The 17,618-nt window shown below is 50.0% G+C and overlaps 1 pseudogene; it reads right to left on the bottom strand.

Annotated features, from left to right (window-relative positions):
• Window positions 1-5,053: 5,053 nt before the first annotated feature.
• On the bottom strand, window positions 5,054-5,171 carry LOC122688793 (annotated as a pseudogene).
• Between the last annotated feature and the right edge of the window lie 12,447 nt (window positions 5,172-17,618).

Raw genomic sequence — 17,618 nt, 5'->3', positions numbered from 1 at the left:
AGGAGACCTGGGTTCCACGGCTGGGTTGAGAAGATCGCCTGGAGAAGGGAATGGCGACCTCTTCCAGTATTCTTGCCTAGAGAATTCCACGGACAGGGGAACTTGGAAGGCTACATAGTCCATGGAGTCACAAAGACTCGGACACAACTGAGCAACTAATACACGTATTTCTTACTATTTGCTTCGTAGAAGCAATCGTTCATAGCCTTTTATAGCACTTTCTAAAGAACGTGTGGTGCCTTTTTCTTTGTTGTAAGCTGCACTAGGTCTTGGTTGCCACACATGGGATCTTTAATTGTGGCGTGCAAACTCTTACTTGCAGTGTATGGGATCTAGTTCACTGGCCAGAGATGGAACCCAGGCCCCTGCATTGGGAGCAGCCACTGGATGACCAGGGAAGCCCTCTAAAGAACTCTTCAAGTGCAACTTTCTGGATGTTCGCAGCAGCTCCGGGCAGTCCTGGTGATGACACTGTTCTGCACTCCCGAGCCCGTGTCCTCCCCGAGGGACACAGGGGCCAAGCGAGCAGACAGATGCTGCCCCAGCGTCAGACCGCAGGGCCAGACTGGCTGTGTAAACTCCCTTCCAGTGATGTCCTCTTTTTACCGTTCCTCTGGTAAATTCAGTACTGCTTTCCTTGGAGCGTGTGTTTAAAAAGGAAATCCTAGATGTGTTCCAACATTACTGCCCACTTTGAGGTGGATTGATATCTACCTAGGACTTGTTTATTAAACCCACCTGCCTGAGTACTGTGACTTGACTGGAGTTTTCTTGAAGTCACTCCTGAAGCATTGTGATGGTTTTGTCTGACATTAATAGATTTTTAAAAATGATACGTGTTGGCGTATGGCTATGAAGAAAGGGGAGAATCTGTTGCTATTGCAAACCAATTATGGAGGCAACTTAAAAAGGAAATCTGAATTGTAACTATGTTTCTATTTATGTAAAATACGGTCCTTACCTTGCAGTCTGTAGTTGATGTGCACAGACACAGCAGTGGCTCGCGGGTTGCTCTTCTGCCATCTTCCTGTCCTCCTTCAGTCCCTGCATGTGTATAGGAACTTCAGTGAGATAATGGGGCATTTAACAGAGACTGCTCTGTGCAATACTGTCTTTAGTGTTTCTCTTTTAAATTTGCTAGGATGTTAATTTATATGCACATAAAATACATAAAAAGAGAGTTCTGTGCCTATTGTGTATACCTAACCTAAAAGGAAATGCAGGATATTGATCCCAGAGGGAAAATAAGTTAGAGCGTCTGTGTTCAAAGATTTTTGAAAGTTCTTATTTCAGGCTGAACCGTTGTTGGTGACCCGTGAAAGTCGCTCAGTCATGTCTGACTCTGCGAACGCAGGGACTATACAGTCCATGGAATTCTCCAGGCCCGAATACTAGAGTGGGTAGCCGTTCCCTTCTCCAGGGGGTCTCTGCAACCCAGGGATCGAACCCAGGTCTCCTGCATGCCAGGTGGATTCTTCACCAGCTGAGCCACCAGGGAAGCCTGAACACTTATCAGCAGTTAAGGATTTAACAAATGCTAGATTGGAAAGATAAAATAATAATCCTGCTACATTAAAACAGATTTTCTCAACGTCAAATTTTTTCAATGCAGTTGTAGGGAAGAAGTAGTTCCCCCTTACGGAAATATCAGTATGTTAATGCCTAAGAAGTCCTTTTTCGAAAAGTTACAAAAAAGACAAAAGGCGGAAAATTATGCCAATAAGGCACCACATGATGATGCAAAAAGATGGATACAGACAAGGAAAGAAGGAATAAAAACTAAGCATTATGCTAATGGGAAACCATCAGGCAAGTTAATTCCGGGGGGGTGGGGGAGGAGGAACCTAATGGAAAACACTTGCTTCTATGCCATAAACCATCTTTGAATTCAGGTTTCATTGGATTTTTCACGATAAACGTTTCATCACCTATACGTTGGCTTGTCGTCTACTTTGTGCAAAAGCCTGGAGCTCCTAACTACTAGGGGGTCTCCCATCCAAGTACTAACTAACCCTGCTTAGTTTCCCAGATCAGAAGACATCTGGCCCGTTCAGGGTGGTATGATCTCATCAGAGGGAGGCGGCTGGCGCCAGGCGCCTTCAAAGCCCTGCGCTGCGCCTCCCTCTCGCTCTGACGTGCCGGTCGAGCCAGCCCGGGCCGCACCTTCCCACGGGGCGCGCGCTGCACTTGAGCCGCACGACCAGCGACCGAACTCGGGCCGGCCAGGCCCGGCAGCCCGGCCGACGCCGCCCCGTCCCCGCACACCGCCACCCTGGCAAGCAAGCCTGGCCCGGCCCGGGGGCCCGGAGGGTTGCCGGGACCACGAGCGGCCGGCCGGTCGGGCGTGCAGGCCTGGGCTCGGGGTTGGGGTGAGGGGCGCGGAGGTCTCGGCGCCCACCCACCCTGGGCCTCTCCAGGCCCGCCCCCCGCTCGGGCCCCCCACCCACCCCTCCGGATCGCTGCTCAGGCCCAAGTGGCCCCGGAGGTGTCTGGCTTGCGGGCGGGCCGCCGCCGGCGACTGGAGCGCGGCAGCCCCGCCCCTTCGCCCGACCGCGGCCCCCCCTTGTCCCCACGCCGCCCGCCAAGCACAGGACCTTCCTGAGAGAGCGGACGAGCGACAGGCAGGGGCACGGACACGGACACACACACAGACACTCGCACGCACCCAGGCCAAGGGAGACAGCCGGCCGGCGCAAGCTCCTCAGCCAGAGCCAGACCCACAGCGCCTGTGAGAGGCCGGGGGTCAGGAGACTCAGAGGCAGAAAGAGACGAAGGTTCAGAGACAGACTCCCAGACGGCCAGAGGGAGATGAAGACAGACACGCGCGCGGACACACACACGCACACACACACACACACACACAGGTGGAGACACACAGAGGGAGACAGACACGGGAGAGAGGATGGCATCCGATCCGCGACAGACACACTGGCACAACCGTGACCACCCCAGAGAGAGGCCCTGCGGAAGAAGCCGCTTCCCCAAGGGAGGGGGCGTTCCCTTGGGGCGGCCCAGGCTGGACGCGGTGCCCCGGGGCTGGCAGTCCCCCGTGGGGTCCCCAAGACTTCCTCGCAGCCGAAGTCTCAAAGGTCCCCTTCAGCTTGGCTACCTAAGGCAAGACCCAGCCCCCGCCCCCAGACCAGAGGGTGAGTGTGTGAGAGTGTGTGTGTGAGGGTGTCGGTGGGCGAGGCTGTGGTCAGGCCGACCGGGGCCCGGGTGCACACCCACGATGGACGGGGGAGGGTGTGGAGGCGTGGGGGTGGGGCTGGGTGTGGGGAATCTGTGTGGTCCTCTTGCTGTCTCTCTCTCCCTCTTTCTTCTTCTTCTTTTTTTTAAAGGTAAGATGTTTTTATTGAAATATTGGGACTATTCTCTGTACAGCAGCAGTCTCACTGAGAGGCAGTTTTGCCTCCCAAGTAACATTTGACAATGTTTGAGGACATTCTTGATTGTTAAATCTTGGGGAGGGGTGGTATGAGTATCTCATGGGTAAAAGACACAAATGAAAAATACTTCGGTTCAATTCTAAACACAGAGAATGTGCCAAATTCTCAAGAAACATTGTTCATATACTCAATTGACTTAATTTCCAAGGTCCTTATGCCTAGAGTAAGTAATCCAGAAACCACACCGTTTCTCGCCTGGCTTTACGCGGGACACGTGGGAGAACAAAAAGTAAGGTTTCACTCCATTCAATGACCTTCGTTTTCTCAGATGCAGTTTTCATAAGCTCACAAACTCCCGACCCACTCACCCTCCCCTGGGGTTGCAAATCTCTCCTTGGAGAAGCCAAAACAAAGAAAGCCCAATCCCGCTCGGTGATCAGCGAAGTGCTGAGGAAACCGTCCCTCGGGGTTTCAAGGCGCTGCTCCCGCAGAGGGCCTGCCCACCTAATCACTGCCGGGCAAATGAAGGAGTCCAACCTGCTCGAGAAACGCTCACTCAAGGGAGGCTTTGACCGCCAGAGCCCCGGGCCCAGACCCCACAGAGAGCAATCCCTCCTCAGAGCCTCAAGGGCCAGGCCTCGGGGCCCGCTCCCCCAGGGCAGAAGGTGCGCGCTAGGGCGCGAGACTGGGGCGCCGAGAGGGCCTGGGACGCCCCGCGCACCCGGCCACCCGCCCTCCCAGAGTGGAGGAGGAGCCCGCTGGTCTCCGGCCTCCACCACCCCGGCCCCCGACTTACCGCGGTGCGCTGGGGGAGGGGAAGTGTCAGGAGTGAGGGGCTAGGCCGCACCACCACCCGCCGCTCAGAGAGCAGCGCGCGGCCGCCACGAAACCGACGCCGCCGCCGTCTCCAGCACCGATACCGACCGCCGCTCCGGGCGCAGCGCGTAGGGGGCCCGACTGCGTCGCACGCCGCCCGCCCGCCGTCAGAGGCTCGCTGCGCGCGCTCCGCCCTCGCTGTCTGTGCATTGGCTGACTCCGCCACCACTCTATCTACATCCGCCCTGTTATTCATTGGACCACGGGTCTTTTGAAACCGAACGTGAGGGTTGTGAGGGTTGTCTCTGCCAGACTAGGACTCTCTCCCCTCTTTCTGAGTCTCCCTTCCCTGTGCTTTGCAGCTCTTCACCTGTCCGGGGCGGGGTGTGTCTGTGTGTTTCTGTGTGTGTCTCTGTGTGTGTGTGTGTGTGTGTGTGTGTGTGTGTGTGTGTGTGTGTGTGTGCGCGCGCGCGCGAACGGTCGCCTGGGAGTACTGGGCTGGGGCTCGGGCTGGGGCAGCCCCCGGGACTGCCTGAGGCATGCCAAGGGAGCCCCAGATGGAGACCCGACTGTCATCTGGTTTCCTGGAAGCCAAATCCGGAGGCAACCCAGGCCTGCGGCGGGAGTCGGGGCCCCGGCCACCCACCGGGGGAGGGGCTGGGGCTGCGGGGACCCAAGAGTTGGGCCGCTGCTGTCTTCGAGGGCCGCCGGCAGGCCGGCTGGCCGGCCGGCTGGAAGGCAGGCGACGGCTCTGATCGCGCCGGGTGCGAGGGTCCAGGGGCAGGTGGGGCTCGGGGCGGCCAACCGCGCCTGGGGGTGGGGGGCAGGGCTAAAGGAGAGGGGAGGCAAGAAGCCTACAGCACCCGGTATTCCCAGGCGGTCTCCCACCCAAGTACTAACCAGGCCAGACCCTGCTTCGCTTCCCAGATCAGACAAGATCCGGCGTGTCAGGGTGGTATGGCCCTAGTCGGGGCTGGCTGCAGCCTGGCGCGTTTAGAACCTTAAGAACCCTGCGTTGCGCCTCCCTTTCGGTCTGACTTGCCTGCCAGTCAGGCCAGCCGGCCACACCTCTCCAAGGGCCGCGGGCTGCACTTGAGCCGCACGACCTGCGACCGGACTCTGGTCGGCCAGGGCCGGCAGCCCGATGGCCGTCCGAGGCCGCCCCGCCTCCGCAGACCGCCAACCCCGGCCACAACCCGCCTGGCCCAGCCAGGGTTTGCTTAAATACAGCAAAACTCTACACATTTTCATATCTCTTAGGATCTGTCTGAGGTAAAACTTGGCCTAATACATGAGGTATTTTAAAGTGTATCTGTGAAATGCAAACCAGAGCATCTCCAAATCTTCCGAATAGTATTGCCTATCAAAAGTGAAAGCGAATCTCTCTCAGTAGTGTCTGACTCCTTGTGACCCCCATGTCCTATAGAGGACATGGAATTCTCCAGGCCAGAACACTGCCGTGGGTAGCCCTTCCCTTCTCCAGGGGATCTTCCCAACCCAGGGATCAAACCCAGGTCTCCTGCGTTGCAGGCGGATTCTTTACCAGCTGAGCCACAAGGGAAGCCCAAGAATACTGGAGTGGGTAGCCTATCCCTTCTCCAGGGGATCTTCCTGACCCAGGAATCGAACCGGGGTCTACTGCATTGTAGGCAGATTCTTTACCAACTGAGCTATCAGGGAAACCATTATTGGCTATTGGTGATGTGCAAAATAGTTATTCCAGCATGGTTTAAATCAATATGATTTCCCGTTCTTGCTTTTGAGCTACGTGTAATACCCTCTAGAGGGACTTCTCTGGCAATCCAGTGGCTAGGATTCTGAGCTTCCATTGTAGTGGGGCAGAGGTTAATTCCTGCTCAGGGAACTCAGATCCCACATGCCAGATAAACTATAAGACTCTCTGGAATGCAGGAATTTTACTTAAAAATGGTAGTTCTTATTCAGAAATTAATCAAATTAAATCTGGAAGGAATTTGATCTGAACACTGTTATAAGATTTTTAAAACAAAAAGTGCCTATTTACCTATTGCAATCATTGTCTATGCCTATCTGCTTTGGGAGAAAGAAAAGTACAGTTGAATTATTAAGTCATGCAACAAAAATAAAAGATTTTGATTCTCCTGAATTTTCTTTTTCATTCAAAAATAGCTCCAGGCTTCTTTTCTTCCCAAGTGTCTTCTTTTATCCTTGAAACTCTCAAGCTAAAACTTAGTAATTCTAAATTTGTGTGTTTATGGGAGAGGATTCTCTACATTTTAACAGAAGGTAGAGAACTTTATAGGCTGACCAAAACACAAACTTATGCTTTATGGAGAATCTGGATGATTTTGATTTTAATGTCTCTATCATTCACAGAGATGTTTCGAAACAGCCTATATACTTCATTGCCTAAGTGTATGAAGAAATTTGAGTAGATCACCCTATCTTGGATTTGAGTCTAGTCCTCAGAAGGGAAAATCCCTTCAAGATTATTTGTTGTTTACACAGAAAAGCAGCCCAGCCAAAAACTGCTGGACATGACAGAACCTGATCAACTTTTAAGTGAAGGGATGGTTCTGTTTTGAACTCACGGATTATTCTGAAAGGCAGGCATTTCTCTTGATGGGATTAACTAGCAAAGACTAGTTCCTCCAAGAAAACTTCTTTTAGCAGGGAAAGTTGATTTGATGACAGACTGGCCAATCTTGACGGTTTGATAAATTTTGCTTTTGGAATATGATGTGACAGAAGAATACTGACAGGTAAAGCTACACCATCTGCTGCAAAGCCTGCCTCGCCCACCTCAACCCCTACTATAACCAGGCTCTCTCCAGAACAACACAGAACCTTGTATTTGCTCTGTATTGTGCCACACATACCACCATGACTTACTGGTGATGCGCAGACATGTTGACAACTTCTGCAAGAGACGGGCCACGCCCTGTGCATCTCTGTGGTCCTGGTGACCAGTCTGACTCATGATGTGCTCAGGCGTCTGCATCCTGGGCTCCGAATTCAAGGATTCAACCAAATGCAGATCCAAACTGTTTGGGGGAAAGTTCCATAAAGTTCCCAAAGGTAAACTAGAATTCCCTCACTCCAGCAGTCACTGACACAGCACGTCTGTCACATGAGGCGTTTTAAGTCCCTGAGGTGATTAAAAGTGCACAGGAGGGCAGGGTGGGGTGTTCTATGCAAGAACTGTGTCATTTTATTTAAGGGACTTCGACACCTTTTTTGCATCAATGCTCCCTCGTGCCCCCCTCCCTGCAGATATCCAGGGATGACTATATAGCTGTTGCTCAGTTGCTAAACCGTCCCCGCCTCTCTGCGACCCATGGACTGCAGTATGTCAGGCTTCCTTCACTATCACCCTGAGTTTGCTTACACTCATGTCCACTGAGTCAGTGATACCATCCAACCATCTCATCCTATGTCGCCCTCTTCTCCTCTTGCCCTCAGTTTTTCCTACCATCAGGGTCTTTTCCAAAGAGTCAGCTCTTCACATCAAGGGGTCAAAGTACTGGAGCTTCAGCTTCAGCATCAGTCCTTCCAATGAACATTCAGGGTTGATTTCCCTTATGATTGACTGGTTTGATCTCCTTGCATTTCAAGGGATTTTCAAGAGTCTTCTCTAGCACTACAATTCAAAAGCTTCAATTCTTTAGCATTCAGCTTTCTTTACGGTCCATCTCTCACATCCATACAGGACTACTGGAAAAACCATTGCTTTGACTAGATGGACCTTTGTTGGCAAAGTCATGTCTCTGCTTTTTAATATGCTGTCAAGGTTTGTCACAGCTTTACTTCCAAGGACAGTTTACTATTCATCAGTACACTAAGACCAACTGCTTCTTCTAGCCCATAATGTCAGTTTTCTCCTTGCAAACTTGTGCAAATCTTGTAAAACAAGAGTCAGTTATTTTCTACCTGTTAAGGCCCCAAATTCTTTTTCTCATCGGCAACCATCAACTATGTCAGACTAGTGACTACCAATCTGTACAAGAACCTAAAGGTCATCTGGATAATTCTGACTCTGTTTGGCCCACAAAGTGAAGTTAGTCTCAAGGGTTCTTCGCTGGTCCATCAGTTTAAAGTCAGGTTTTAAAAAGGATGAGTATTAGGGATTTATTCATCCACCCTTTCAATCAAAGGCCGACTGATTACTATACACCAGATACTGGAGATGAAAATATACATACTGGGCTTCACGTTCAAGGAAAATCCCACCACACAACATTCCATGCTGCTCATAACACCATTCTTATTTGCTCAAACCTGCTACAGCGATCTTCCACTGCTTTTAAAACTGTATGTAACTCTTTCTATATATGAAGGAGGTGCTAGTGAGCTCACTATCACTCCACAGTTCCTGCCAAAATAGGTTCTTTTCACCAAACATATGGACAATGCAATCACACATTCACATATCAGTTAACCACATAAAAGAATTTCCAAGTTTCAAACATTCGAATAACAAGCCCTTCCTCTCCCAGCCTCACAAGACCAAATTGTTTCCGTCTCCAGCACAGGGACTGCGTACCCCTTCCCACTCCCACCCCAATTATCTGCAGGTTTCTACCAGAATTTCCTTTTCCCATGATTCCCCGTCTGCCTAAAAATGAAGTAGACCCAGTGCTGCTCAGGGAGAGGCTCTCACTCACCGCTCTCGAGTGTCACTAGTGTTCGCCTCGCTCCTCCCTGAGACTCACGGCACCTAACACCCCAGACAGAGCTCTCACCCACCCGCTGGCCAGAGCAGAGGGCATTCCTGGCTGCCACGGGTCACCACGTATTTTGACCTTCATGGGCCGAAACCAACATACCCTGCAACTGATGGCTGCTCCTCCAGCTCCTGAGAGAAACTGTAGCTCCCAGAGAGGAGAGGCTTGGGAGCAGGCGACGCAGAGGGAGGGGAGGCTGTCGAGAGAGACCGTGGGCTTTTCTGTGGCCAAGTCTGTTGACAGTGCTCAACCAGTGTTTCTCAAGTGGGGTTCCAGGGTCCTGAGATTCATTAAGAATTGCTGGGTGGTACATACTATAGTAATAAGGGGGTTCCAACATAGCTCAGTGGGAAAGAATCGCCTGTAATGCAGGAGACATGGGTTCAATCCCTGGGTTGGGAGGATCCCCTGGAGAAGAAAATGGCAACTCTCCCTAGTATCCTAGCCTGGTGAATCCCACGGACAGAGGAGCCTGGCAGGTGGGGTAGCAAGAGAGTCAGACACGACTTAGTGACTAGACAACGCCACGCTAAATAAATACTTCCAGAAGTTATGCTGTTGGAAGAGCTATGTCATTTTGACAGCAATTCTCATAATCAACTGACTATAAAACAAGTGTGCGTGTCAGAAAGAGACAGAGCAGATGTGATACAAACGCTCCTGAAGAGCCAGGGTTCCCAGGGACGCAGGTGGAAACACTGTGCGAGCCAGACTTTCACCAGCTCCCTCACTCAGCCTCGACCGTCCCCGCATGATTTTATACTCAATCTCATCTGCAGACCTTTGCCTTGATCCTCAAAGGGCATCAACTCTCGCCCTCGTGTCTGCCGCATGGCATTGCTTCCTGTCATCACAGCATCACACCCTCTGTCCCTGGACTTCCCCTCACCCCCAGTGACCGCCTCCAGCCCCCCTCACCTGACCCGCACCCACCCAACCACCCGGGACAAATGTCTTCAGCCTGTGTTTCTGTGATCAGCTCTGGTTTTCCCTCCACATCTACACAGGCAACTACTCCCTAGACATTTTCATCTGGACACTGCAGAAGCATCTTGGACCAAAACACTCTAAAGATACACCTTGCTCACGTCTTCCTCAGTGGTCCTGATGACAGTAAAGCAGGAACGAGTCACCCAGCTGGGAGCTGATGGACGGCCGAGTCTCGGAACTGCTCACCATCCTCCACCCCCACTGCTCTGCCCTCTCCATCCCCACGTGTGGAGCCTCCGTCTGTCCACGACGCGGGGGTCCGCCTGGTCCCCATCATATCCAAGGCTCGGATACCTGTCCTAAATGGTGGGCCGCTCGACTGTAAAGGTGTGGATCTGTGCCTGTGCTCCCATCGTCCCCACTCATACCTGTGTCACAGTATCCTGTGGACGATATCACTATCCTCACTCTTGGACCCACACAGAGACCCTGGGCACCTGCTAAGCTCCCAGGGCCTGGCCCCCTTCCCTGACCCCTTGTCTGTGTCCTGCCCGCTCCCGCTGAGCAAGTCTGCCCTCACCAGCTTCCCTTTGGTTCCTCATCCACAAACGCCGCATCCTTTATCTAGAACATCCCCCACACCTCTCACCCTGGCCACACCTACAGCCACCTGGCTTCAGCTCCAGCCTCTCTGCTCTGGGGAGGCCTCCTTCACCCTCCACCAGCCGCATCCCCCTGTATCACGGCAGCACTGGAGGAATGCATGTTTCCTTCAAGCACACGTCACAGCCGTGAACAGATACACGAGGCCCAGTACCGAGCAGAAAGAAACCGACGTAAGCACATGGATAACGTCAATTTTCTCCTCACTGAAATAAAGCAGATGGTTACTAAACACGAGATGTAGTAGTAATAAAAGAGTGGCGCTTACTATACATGTAAATCACTGTGAACTCACTCTTTTCTTTCTAACCTCCTGTCTCCTTGTTCAGTCTCTTTTCTCTTCTTTACACAATGGAAACAGTGACCACCAGGAGTGGAGGCAGTGGCTGTCTGATTCTGGGGAAGCACAGGTCACAGGCCGCGGAGACGTCGGTCAGGAACGCAGCCCTGCGCTGGATGCGGGCTGAGGGAGCCTGCCCTGGCCTCCGGGGCAGCGTTCCCGTCTCTGCCCCTGTGCTCCCCTGACAGCACCAGCGGCACGGCCCTCTCCCTGTGATTTACCTGCACGCCTCCCCTCTCTCCGCTCCCCTCAGCTCCTCCTCCTGTCCTGCCTGAGCTCCAGGCTTCCTTCTCCCTCCTTCACAGGCCTCTCTCTCCTTCTCCAGCTCAGAATCTCAGAGGCAAACTGACTTCCCTCACCAAGTGCTTGGTGTTGGAATCCCCATCATCTGGCTTTTGTTCTCCCACTAAGCTCAGAAATGACCTTCTGGAGCCAAGAGTCTCACCTATAGGAGAACAAGAGCTGCTGTCTGTTGCGCCCTTAGGAACAGGCAGGCGCCTGCAAGGTGTCCTGTGTGTACCGTGTCACGGAGCCTGACAGACAGGCGTCATCACCAAGAGGCTCACCCCCAGTGTATGAAGAAAACGCAGATCTCGGGCCTCGTCCAGTGAGGTCCAGGCCCTCACCCATCACCTCCTGACGTCAAGGGCCAACACCAATGTCTCTCCACAGGAGCTCTACTGAGCCCCAGGCTAACTAACAAAGGGGTCTGGGGCCTTAGACACCAGCACATACAGGAAAACTATGAAAAATGCAGGGAAGGGGACCAGGCAGGAACGTCACAACCTGAGGAATGATGTAAGCTCCTGGGTTTTCTTTCTTTCTTCATCCCTGATGGGGTGCTAGAGAGGCCTGGGCCCAGGACCAGCTCTACACAAAGGACTGGGGAAAGGATGTCTGGTAGGAAAAAACCTCATTTTTAATACTTGTTGACCAACCAAAAATGAAAAGAAAACTGACCCCTCTTGGAGTCAGTGTGGCCAAGTGGAGAACCGAACATTCCCCCCGACCTGCAGGGATGTGCTAAAGCTGGTTGGCAGGAGGATGTGCTGCCCAGAAACCCACTGCCCCAACCTCCTCCCTGGTGTCTGAGCAGGGGGCAGATGGCACTCCTACCCCCCACCCCAGCAGCAACAAGGCAGAATGAGGTGGCGCAGAGGAGTGACAGTGAGCCTACTATCTAACAAGAAAATGGGCAAAAGACAGAGACTTCACTGAGAGAACACACAGAAGATAAACACATGCTAAGATGGTCATTTTCTCCAGTGGTCATGCATGGATGTGAGACTTGGACTAGAAAGAAAGCCGAGCGCAGAAGAATTGATGCTTTTGAACTGTGGTGTTGGAGAAGATTCTTGAGAGTCCCTTGGACTGTGAGGAGATCCAACCAGTCCATCTTAAAGGAGATCAGTCCTGGGTGTTCATTGGAAGGACTGATGCTGAAGCTGAAACTCCAATAGTTTGGCCACCTGATGTGAAGAGCTGACTCATTGGAAAAGACGCTGATGCTGTGAAAGACTGGGGGCAGGAGGAGAAGGGGACGACAGAGGATGAGATGGTTGGATGGCATCACCGACTCAATGGACATGGGTTTGGGTGGACTCTGGGAGTTGGTGATGGACAGAGAGGCCAGGCGTGCTGCAGTTCATGGGGTCGCAAAGATTCGGACATGACTGAGCAACTGAACTGAACTGAAGATGGTCATTTACCATTAGAAAATTGCCCATTACAATGATGAAGAGATATTGCCATACATCCATCTATTACAACAGCTAAAAATTTTTAAATGGTGACAGTAGCAAGGATGTAGCAAACTTAGATCTCTCACGTATTGCCTCTGAGAATATTAAAACGGTACAGCCATTCTGTGGCTTTCAGTCTGTTTGCCCTTTGATGGACAAGGATAAGAGGCTTATGAAGGCTTCCTGATGGGATAGACTGACTGTGGGGGATACTGGGTCATGTTCTGATGGGCAGGGCCATGTTCAGTAAATCTTTAATCCAACTTTCTGTTGATGGGTGGAGTTGTGCTTCCTCCTTGCTATTTCAGTTCAGTCGCTCAGTCCTGTCCCACTCTTTGCAACCCCATGAATCACAGCACTCAAGGCCTCCCTGCCCATCACAGACTCCCGGAGCTTACTCAAACACATGTCCATTGAGTCGCTGATGCCATCCAGCCATCTCATCCTCTGTCATCCCTTTCTCCTCCTGCCCCCAGTCCCTCCCAGCATCAGGGCCTTTCCCAATAAGTCAACTCGTCGCACGAGGTGGCCAAAGTACTGGAGTTTCAGCTTCAGCATCAGACCTTCCAATCAACACCCAGGACCGATCTCCTTTAGGATGGACTGGTTGGATCTCCTTGCAGTCCAAGGGACTCTCCAGAGTCTCCTCTAACACCACAGTTCAAAAGCATCAATTTTTTGGCGCTCAGCTTTTTTCACAGTCCAACTCTCACGTCCATACATGACCACTGGAAAAACCAGAGTCTTGAGTAGATGGACGTTTGTTGCCAAAGTAATGTCTCTGCTTTTTAATATGCTATCTAGGTTGGGCATAACTTTCCTTCCAAGCCATAAGCATCTTTCAATTTCATGGCTGAAATCACCATCTGCAGTGATTTTGGAGCCCCCCAAAATCAAGTCTGACACTGTTTCCATTGTTTCCCCATCTATTTCCCACGAAGTGATGGGACCAGATGCCATGCCCTTAGTTTTCTGAATGCTGAGCTTTAAGCCAACATTTTCACCCTCCTCTTTCACTTTCATCAAGAAGCTTTTTAGTTCCTCTTCGCTTTCTTCCATAAGGGTGGTGTCATCTGCATATCTGAGTTTATTGATATTTCTCCCAGCAATCTTGATTCCAGCTTGGGCTTCATGCAACCCAGTGTTTCTCATGATGCACTCTGTATATAAGTTAAATAAGCAGGGTGACAATATATAGCCTTGACCTACTCTTTTTCTTATTTGGAACCAGTCTGCTGTTCCATGTCTAGTTCTAACTTTTGCTTCCTGACCCGCATATAGGTTTCTCAAGAGGCACGTCAGATGGTCTGGTACTCCCATCTCTTTCAGAATTTTCTGCAGTTAATTTTGATCCACACAGTCAAAGGCTTTGGCATAGTCAATAAAGCAGAAATAGATGTTTTTCTGGAACTCTCTTGCTTTTTCGATGATCCAGTGGATGTTGGCAATTAGATCTCTGGTTCCTCTGCCTTTTCTAAAGACCAGCTTGAACATCTGGAAGTTCACGGTTCATGTATTGCTGAAGCCTGGCTTGGAGAATTTTGAGCATTCCTTTACTAGCATGTCAGATGAGAGCAATTGTGCAGTAGTTTGAGCATTCGTTGGGATTGCCTTTCTTTGGGATTGGAATGAAAACCGACCTTTTCCAGTCCTGTGGCCACTGCTGAGTTTTCCAAATTGGCTGGCATATGGAGTGTAGCACTTTCACAGCATCATCTTTTAGGATTTGAAACAGCTCAACTGGAATTCCATCACCTCCACTAGCTTTGTTCATAGTGATGCTTTCTAAGGCCCCCTTGACTTCACATTCCAGGATGTCTGGCTCTAGGTCAGTGATCACACCATCATGATTATCTGGGTCGTGAAGATCTTTTTTGTACAGTTCTTCTGTGTATTCTTGCCACCTCTTAATATCTTCTGCTTCTGTTGGGTCCATATCATTTCTGTCCTTTATCAAACCCATCTTTGCAAGAAATGTTCCCTTGGTATCTCTCATTTTCTTCAAGAGATCTCTAGTCTTTCCCTTTCTGTTGTTTCCCTCTATTTCTTCATACTGATTGCTGAGGAAGGCTTTCTTATCTCTCCTTGCTAGTCTTTGGAACTCTGCGTTCAAATGGGAATATCTTTCCTTTTCTCCTTTGCTTTTCCCTTCTCTTCTTTTCACAGCTATTTGTAAGGCCTCCTCAGACAACCATTTTGCCTTTTTGCATTTCTTTTCCATGGGGATGGTCTTGATCCCTGTCTCATGTGCAATGCCGCAAACCTCCGTTCATAGTTCCTCAGGCACTCTGTCTATCAGATCTAGTTCCTTAAATCTATTTCTCACTTCCACTGTACAGTCATAAGGCATTTGATCTACGCCATACCTGAATGGTCTACTGGTTTTCCCTGCTTTCTTCAATTTAAGTCTGAGTTTGGCAATGAGGAGTTCATGATCTGAGCCACAGTCAGCTCCCAGTCTTGTTTTTACTGACTGTAGAGTGCTTCTCCATCTTTGGCCGCAAAGATTATAATCAATCTGATTTCGGTGTTGACCATCTGGTGATGTCTGTGTGTAGAGTCTTCTCTTGTGTTGTTGGAAGAGGGTGTTTCCCAGGACCAGTGCGTTCTCTTGGCAAAACTCTGTTAGCCTTTGCCCTGCTTCCTTCCGTACTCCAAGGCCAAATTTGCCTGTTACTCCAGCTATTTACCTGGGACCAAACTATGGTGGAGTTAATGAATGGATGGATCACATCACTGACTCAATGGACATGAGTATGAATAAACTCTTGGAGTTGGTGATGGACAGGGAGGCCTGGCATGCTGCAGTCCATGGGGTCACAAAGAGTCGGACAGGACTGAGTGAGTGAACAGAACTGAACTGAATGAAGAGAACGGTGACCTCCCTCAAAAGATCCCATGCATGTACTGCTACAGTCCGTGCCCCCAGCACTGCAGGAGGCCACCACCAACCCACGCCTTTGCCGGAGACTCCTGGACATCCCAGGCAACTCACCTGTGGGGTCACTGTTTCTTTCTCCTGGGTCCTGGTGCTGATATCACCAACTGAACTGAACTGAACAGCAATTCTGGAAAATAGTCTGGCACCTTCTTAAAAATACATTCTAAACATACATTTAACATATGCTGGGCATTTCTCTCAAAAGGAGGAAACTGGTCAGTTTAGTTCACTTCAGTCGCTCAGTCATGCCTGCCTTTTGATGACCCCATGGACTGCAGCACGCCAGGCTTCCCTGTCCAACACCGACACCGGAGCTTGCTCAGACCCATGTCCATCGAGTCAGTGATGCCATCCAACCAGCTCATCCTCTGCTATCCCTTTGTCCCCATGTCTTCAATCTTTCCCAGCATCAGGGTCTTTTCCAATGAGTCAGTTTTTCACACCAGGTAGCCAAAGTAGTGGAGCTTCAGTTTCAGCATCAGTCTTTCCAATGAAAATTCTGGGCTGATATCCTTTAGGATTCACAGGTTGGATCTCCTTGCAATCCAAGGGACTCTCAAGAATCTTCTCTAACACCACAGTTCACATCAACTCTCCAATGCTCTGCTTTCTTTATGGTCCAACTCTCACATCTATACATGACTACCAGAAAACCCATAGCTCTGACTAGACAGAACTTTCTCAGCAAGGTAATGTCTCTGCTTTTTAATATGCTCTCTAGGTTTGTCATAGATTTTCTTCGAGGAGCAAGGGTCTTTTAATATCATGGCTGCAGTCACCATATGCAGTGATTTTGGAGCCAAGGAAAATAAAGTCTGTCACTGTTTCCATTGTATCCCCATCGATTTGCCTTGAAGTGATGGGACCGGATGTCATGATTTTAGTTTTTTCAATGATGAATTTTAAGCCAGCTTTTTCACTCTCCTCTAGCACTTCCATCAAAAGGCACTTTAGTCCCTCTTCACTTTCTGCCATAAGGGTGGTATCATCTGCATATCTGAGGTTACTGATATTTCTTCAGGCAACCTTGATTCCAGCTGTGCTTCATCCAGCCCAGCATTTTGCACCCTGCATGTAAGTTAAATAAGCAGGGTGACAATATACAGCCTTGACATACTCCTTTCCCAATTTGGAAAGGAGTCCATTGCTCCATGTTCAGTTCTAAGTGTTGCTTCTTGACCTGTATACAGATTTCTCAGGAGGCAGGTAAGGTGGTCTGGTATTTCCACCTCTTTAAGAACTTTCCACAGTTCGTTGTGATCCATACAGTCAAAGGCTTTGGCACAGTCAAGAAAGTAGATGTTTTTCTGGAACTCTCTTGATTTTACCATGATTCAATGGATGGAGGCAATTTGATCTCTTGTTCCTCTGCCTTTTCTAAATACAGCTTGAAAATCTGCAAGTTCATGGTTCAAATATTGTTGAAGCCTGCCTTGGAGACTTTGGAGCATTATTTTGCTAGCATGTGAGAAGAGTGCAATCGTCCAGTAGTTTGAATATTCTTTAGCATTGCCTTTCTTTAGGATTGGAATGAAAACCGAACTTTTCCAGTCCTGTGGCCACTGCTGAGTTTTCCAAATTTCCTGGCACATTGAGTGCAACACTTTCACAGCATCATCTTTTAGGATTTGAAATGGCTCAGCTGGAATTCCATCACCTCCACTAGCTTTGTCTGTAGTGATGCTTCCTAAGGCCCATTTGACTTCACACTCTAGGATGTCTGATTCTAGATGAGGGATCACACCATCATGGTTATCTGGCTCATGGAGATCTTTTTTTGCATAGTTCATCTGTGCATTTTTGCCACCTCTTCTTAATATCTTCTGCTTCTATTACGTCCAAACCGTTTCTGGCCTTTATTGTGCTCATCTTTGCATGAAATGTTCCCCTGGTATTTCTGATTTTCTTGAAGAGATCTCTAGTCTTTCACATTCTGTTGTTTTTGTCTATTTCTTTGCATTGTTCACTGAGGAAGGTTTTCTTAACTCTCCTTGCTTTTCTTTGGAACTCTGCATTCAGATGGGTATATCTTTGCTTTTCTCCTTTGCCTTTAGCTTCGCTTCTTTTTCAGCTATTTGTAAGGCCTCCTTAGATGGC

This window comes from Cervus elaphus, chromosome 33 (assembly GCF_910594005.1).
Source record: "Cervus elaphus chromosome 33, mCerEla1.1, whole genome shotgun sequence".
NCBI classification, from domain to species: Eukaryota; Metazoa; Chordata; class Mammalia; order Artiodactyla; family Cervidae; genus Cervus; species Cervus elaphus.
The sequence above is the reverse complement of the archived record's forward strand: the minus strand, read 5'-3'. Positions and strand labels throughout refer to the sequence as shown.